The sequence below is a fragment of the Ipomoea nil genome, unplaced genomic scaffold (genome assembly GCF_001879475.1).
Source record: "Ipomoea nil cultivar Tokyo-kokei standard unplaced genomic scaffold, Asagao_1.1 scaffold2833, whole genome shotgun sequence".
Taxonomy (NCBI): Eukaryota; Viridiplantae; Streptophyta; class Magnoliopsida; order Solanales; family Convolvulaceae; genus Ipomoea; species Ipomoea nil.
The window spans coordinates 2,277,752-2,283,147 of NW_017619261.1; positions in this window are offsets into that span (position 1 = coordinate 2,277,752).

Sequence of the window (5,396 nt, forward strand, 5' to 3'; positions counted from 1 at the left end):
GATCCTTTTATATTTTAAGTCAATTAGTAATATCAGATTCATTTTCACTCAAATTTTTTTATTTATTTTAGTCAATTAAAATATCATATGCAGTAATATTTTTACTTAATTTCCGGTCTATTTTTAATTGATGATGTATAATATTATTGTTGAAATATTTCCTTTTCATTTTTAATTTACTTTTAATATTATTTAAAATATGCATTTACTATTTATGCTGTATAATATTATTATTCAAATATTTCCGCCCAATTTTAATTTCCGTTCCATTTTTAATTAAAATACAATGATCTAACCATTTATTTTTTCATATTAGTCAAGTATGGATCATTTTTTATTTGCAGTCAACTATTTATATTAATTTCCTTTTATATTTTCTATCAATTAGTACTATTATATTCATTTTCAGCCAATTATTTACATAATCTCACCAAAAAAATAAAAAATACGGCAATTATTCTCTTTTATTTTCAATCAATTAGGCAATTAAAATATCAGATGTAGTGATATTTTAATCCAAATTTTTTTCCATTTTTAATTGATGATGTAGAATATTATTACTGAAATATTTCTGTTTCATTTTTAATTTTCATTGCATTTCTAATTTACCTTTAGTATTTTTTAAATTATTCATTTACTATTGATGATGTAGAATATTATTATTGAATTATTTCCATTTCCTTTTTTAATTTACCTTTTTAAAATTATTCATTTACTATTGATGATGTAGAATATTATTATTGAAATATTCCCGTTTTATTTTTAATGTATGTTCCATTGTGATTTGATGTATTATACTGTGTAATATTATTGTGAAAAATTAAAATGCAATGATCTGACCATTTCCTTTTACATTTTAGTCAATTATGGATCATTTTTTATTTTCAGTCAATTATTAATATTCATTTTCTTTTCCAATTAATCAAATTGTTCTTTTTTTCATTTTTAATTTTCAGTGAATTATTAATATTCATTTCTTTTTCCAATTTACCTAATTTCCATTGCATTTTTAATTGATGGTGTAGAATATTATTTACTATTTTTAATTCCTTTTTTAATTCCTTTTTTTTAATTTACCTTTACTGTTTAGTATATATATATATATATATATATATATATACACACACACACACACACACACACACACACACACACACATCAATATATATGTAAAAGAAGTCAAATATAATACAATAATTATTTCTAACCTCAACATAAGATTTTTTTAATTCAGATGCAGATTTCTCAAATAACTCAGTGCATTCACGACCCCATAACAGTAACGGTGTAAAAGAAGTTTAATATAGTACAATAATTATTTCTAACTTCCACATAAGATTTTTTAAATTTAAATGCAGATTTCCCAAATAACTCAGTGCATTCACGATCCCATTATGGTAATTTTATGTTTAAAGGTACCATTGGCCCAATACGTATTGCAATTTTCAATAGCCACAATCTTGGTTAACTCTCAAAAGTTTCTGACCTATATGTTTACAATTTCAAATAATTAAATAGTAATGGGAGAAGAAATATTGATGATTTAAAATTACATTTGTGTTGACAATTCTAGTATAGAATAGCCTATTAAAATTACATTTGTGTTGAATTCGTAACATTATTTTAAGCAATCAAAATATTTTAGTTCACGATATTTGAAAATGAGATTTCGCAAATTATCTCAATATTTTTCATATAAATGATTTTTTAAATATTTTCTTATTCTATTCATATAATTTGAATCTGTAATCTTATTTTAAGAAATTAATATTCTTCTCCCAAAAGGTTTGAATCCCAAAAAATTAATATTCTAATTCACATATTTGAACATGAGATATCGTGAATTTTCTCAATATTTGCAGCTATAAATGAAAAATTCTAACCTTGTTTGAAGGAATCAATATTCTAATTCACGATATTTGCAGATGAGATTATGCAAATTTTGTACTAAAAGTATTACTTTGAATTTATAAGTAAGTTATAATATTGTTAAACTGAAATAATAAAAACTAATGTGTCAAAATAAAGATTTTATAATTAACTATTATTAAATCGAAATTATTTAAAATATATAGATTCACATTAAGAAAAATCTTATTAATTTTGGGGATATTAAAACTATATATTTATACTTCAAATAAAATTATACATTTATATTAAAGGAGAAGTTATAAATAATTAAGTTTCAATAAGTGTAGTGCTAGTTTAGTGGTAAGGTGAGTGGTTGTTTTCCTTTAAAAAAAAGTTCCAATAAGTTTAGTTATTTCCTAAGTTATCTATGGTTAATAATGAATATTTTCCTATGTTAGATTATGCTTTTATATATATATATATATATATATATATATATATATATATATATATATATATGGCTTACCCATATTAACCATCACTATATTAGATTATTATATAATTCTTTTAATATAATATTATTATTAAATATAATCACATGGTTAATATTTATTCAATATTAATACAAAAGTATTACAATTATAAATTTACAATTATAAAGCTTCTTCTTTTTTTGAGTACTACTGACTCAGTTAGAATTATAGCTTTGTATATGAAAATCATAAAAACTTGAATAGCTTAAATCAAAATTATTAAAAATAATATGTCTACAGTACAAAATAAATTATACTTGCTTTAATAATTAATTATTAATATAATTGACAAATATAAGTTTACAATTATTAATAATTATTTATGATAATTATTAGGCATTAAAAAATACAAATAAAAAGAAGAGGAAAACAGAAGAGGAAAGCATATATAGCTGTCGTACAATATCTTACATAAGGCAAATTGATATAAAATTTAATAATTACTTTGAAATCAAATACAAGAAATATTGTACAAAACATTGCGATATTACAATTAAAAAAAACATACTATTACTTTATTGATTTCTAAAAACATTGCCGGCCAAATCACTCATTTCTTCAGGTTGGCGGTGGCGGCGTCCTCTTCAAAGGCAAAAACGGGATAGGAGCGAGAGAGTCCAGCCACAGTCGAGAAGGTGATTTTATCGGTGTCCGAATTAAGAATAGAAATATGGGTGAGCGTGACCCAAAGGACCAACTACTTACTTTTGACGTCGGTGACGTGCTTCAGCCGGTGGTCCTTCACGATAGCGGTGACCTCGTGCATATTACATGTCAATTATAAAGTTGTAATATGATTTTTTAACAAGCAGTGGAAGAAAGAAATGAGAGAGTCACCTAAAAGGGAAAAGAGGGATGCAATGTAAAATGAAGACTTATAATTTTTTTAGTCATCAACTCATTGTATTTATAGGTGAAAAATATGAGAACTATAAATTTTTAAGATTTTTCAAAAAGGAAAGTGTATTTATTTATTTTAGGTATTGCCCTAATCATTTTTTTTTTTTAAAGTTACTGGCTCTGTTACATTGTAGTATCTGTTCATATACTTATGCTCGAATTCATAATCTTCCAAATGAAAGTCCAACTTGGGTACCATTAGACCACATAGTCCTGGTTGATATTCCTAATCAATTTATTATATTAATAGTCCTAATTAATGTTATTCCTAATTAATTCATAATATTGATATTACTAATTTTCCATTTGCTTACCAAATAAGCTTTATTAATTATTTGACCAATAAAATATAAAATATTTAATTAATTTGACTACAAAAGTTTGAGCGGGAAAATGAAATAGGAGGATTTTACTTTATATATATATATATATATATATATATATATATATATATATATATATATATATATATATATATATATATATATATATAGATATAGATATAGATATAGATTTATTTCCTAAGTTACAGTGATTTCCATTTTTATAATCATGTTATACAAACTCTAAAAAAGAAAATCCACTACGAAAAGATGAAGAGATGGAACTAGGAGATTCAATTCAAGCACATTCCAAGGGAGCAGAACAAGGTTGCGGACTTGTTATCCAACCAGGCGCTTGTAGGTTCTTCTGATTATTAGGACACTATGTATTTGAGTTTGATTATGATTCCCTATCCCAGTCTCGCTGAGACTTCCTTCTTATATATACCTGTAATCTGTACATTGTATTATAATATGAATACACAACTCTATTAGCTCTCATCTGGTATCAGCTAAGCTAGGGTTTTTTCTTTCCAATGGCTGACGGATCTGTTAATTCCTATGAACGGACCGTCTCTAATGCTCCTATCTCTTTCGCTGCATCGGTGATTAATTCTTTATCCACCGCTCACCACTTCATAAGCATTAAGTTGAACTACAAAAACTACCTGTTTTGGAGAGCTCAGGCTGTTCTGTTTCTTGATGGTTACGATCTTCTTGGATTCGTAGATGGAACGAATCCATGTCCTCTGGTCACCCTAACCGGCCCGCGCGGCTCAGTCCAGCGCATCGTGCATGGGTCCGGTAGGACCGAGCCATATTTAGATGAGCACAAGGCATTGATTAAAGAGCAAAATCCAAGAAAGACAGACATGTGGATTTTGAGCGAACATAATCGTACTTTTATTAGTTGGTTCAAGAATAAAGTTCTGAGTGCTGATAACTATTCTGAAACAGTACAATGGTTAGCTCATGGTCCTTGTATGCAAGTCATATGTTATACTCCATATGATATAAATGGATTTTCTTTTTATACAAAAAAACAAGATGAAAAGAGCACAATGCAAAACAGTGGAGTTTCTTTGGTTGCAAATTCAGTGCACTTCAGTAGTTCGAAAGATAAAAATCCGGTGATTGCAGAGTTGTCATATTATGGTGTGATTGAAGAAATATGGGAGGTTGATTATGTTCAGTTTAGAGTGCCGATGTTCCGATGTAAATGGGTAGATAGTAAACACGATGTTAAAGCTGATGAGTTAGGGTTTACACTTGTCGATTTGAACAGGGAAGGTCGAAAAAATGAGCAATTCATAATGACATCTCAAGCAAAACAAGTATTTTATGTTACTGATCCTAGTGATAAAAAATGGTCTGTTCGTCATGGAACGAGACAAATTACTGGTGAAGGGAATGAAGATGTTAGTTATGAGATTGAGGAAATACCACATTTTTCTTCAAGTTTATTGCCAGTTATTATAGATAATGAGATAGATGAAGTGCATGCATCACGGGATGATCATCATGAAGGGCTATGGGAGAATTGATTATTATTTGTAATGCTTTAACTTCTTCTTGTGTTTACTATATCTAAATATTTGCAGTTATATTTATGTATATTATTCTTTTGTCATTCACTAATAATTTCTTTTCTAAACAGGCATATGGATTCATCAAATGACCCCTTATTGATAGTACCACCCAAACTAAAGGTACTAATACCAAAGCTAAGAAGAGGGGTGGCACCATTATGACAAAATTAATTTTTGGGCGTAGTGACACAAACAAGTAG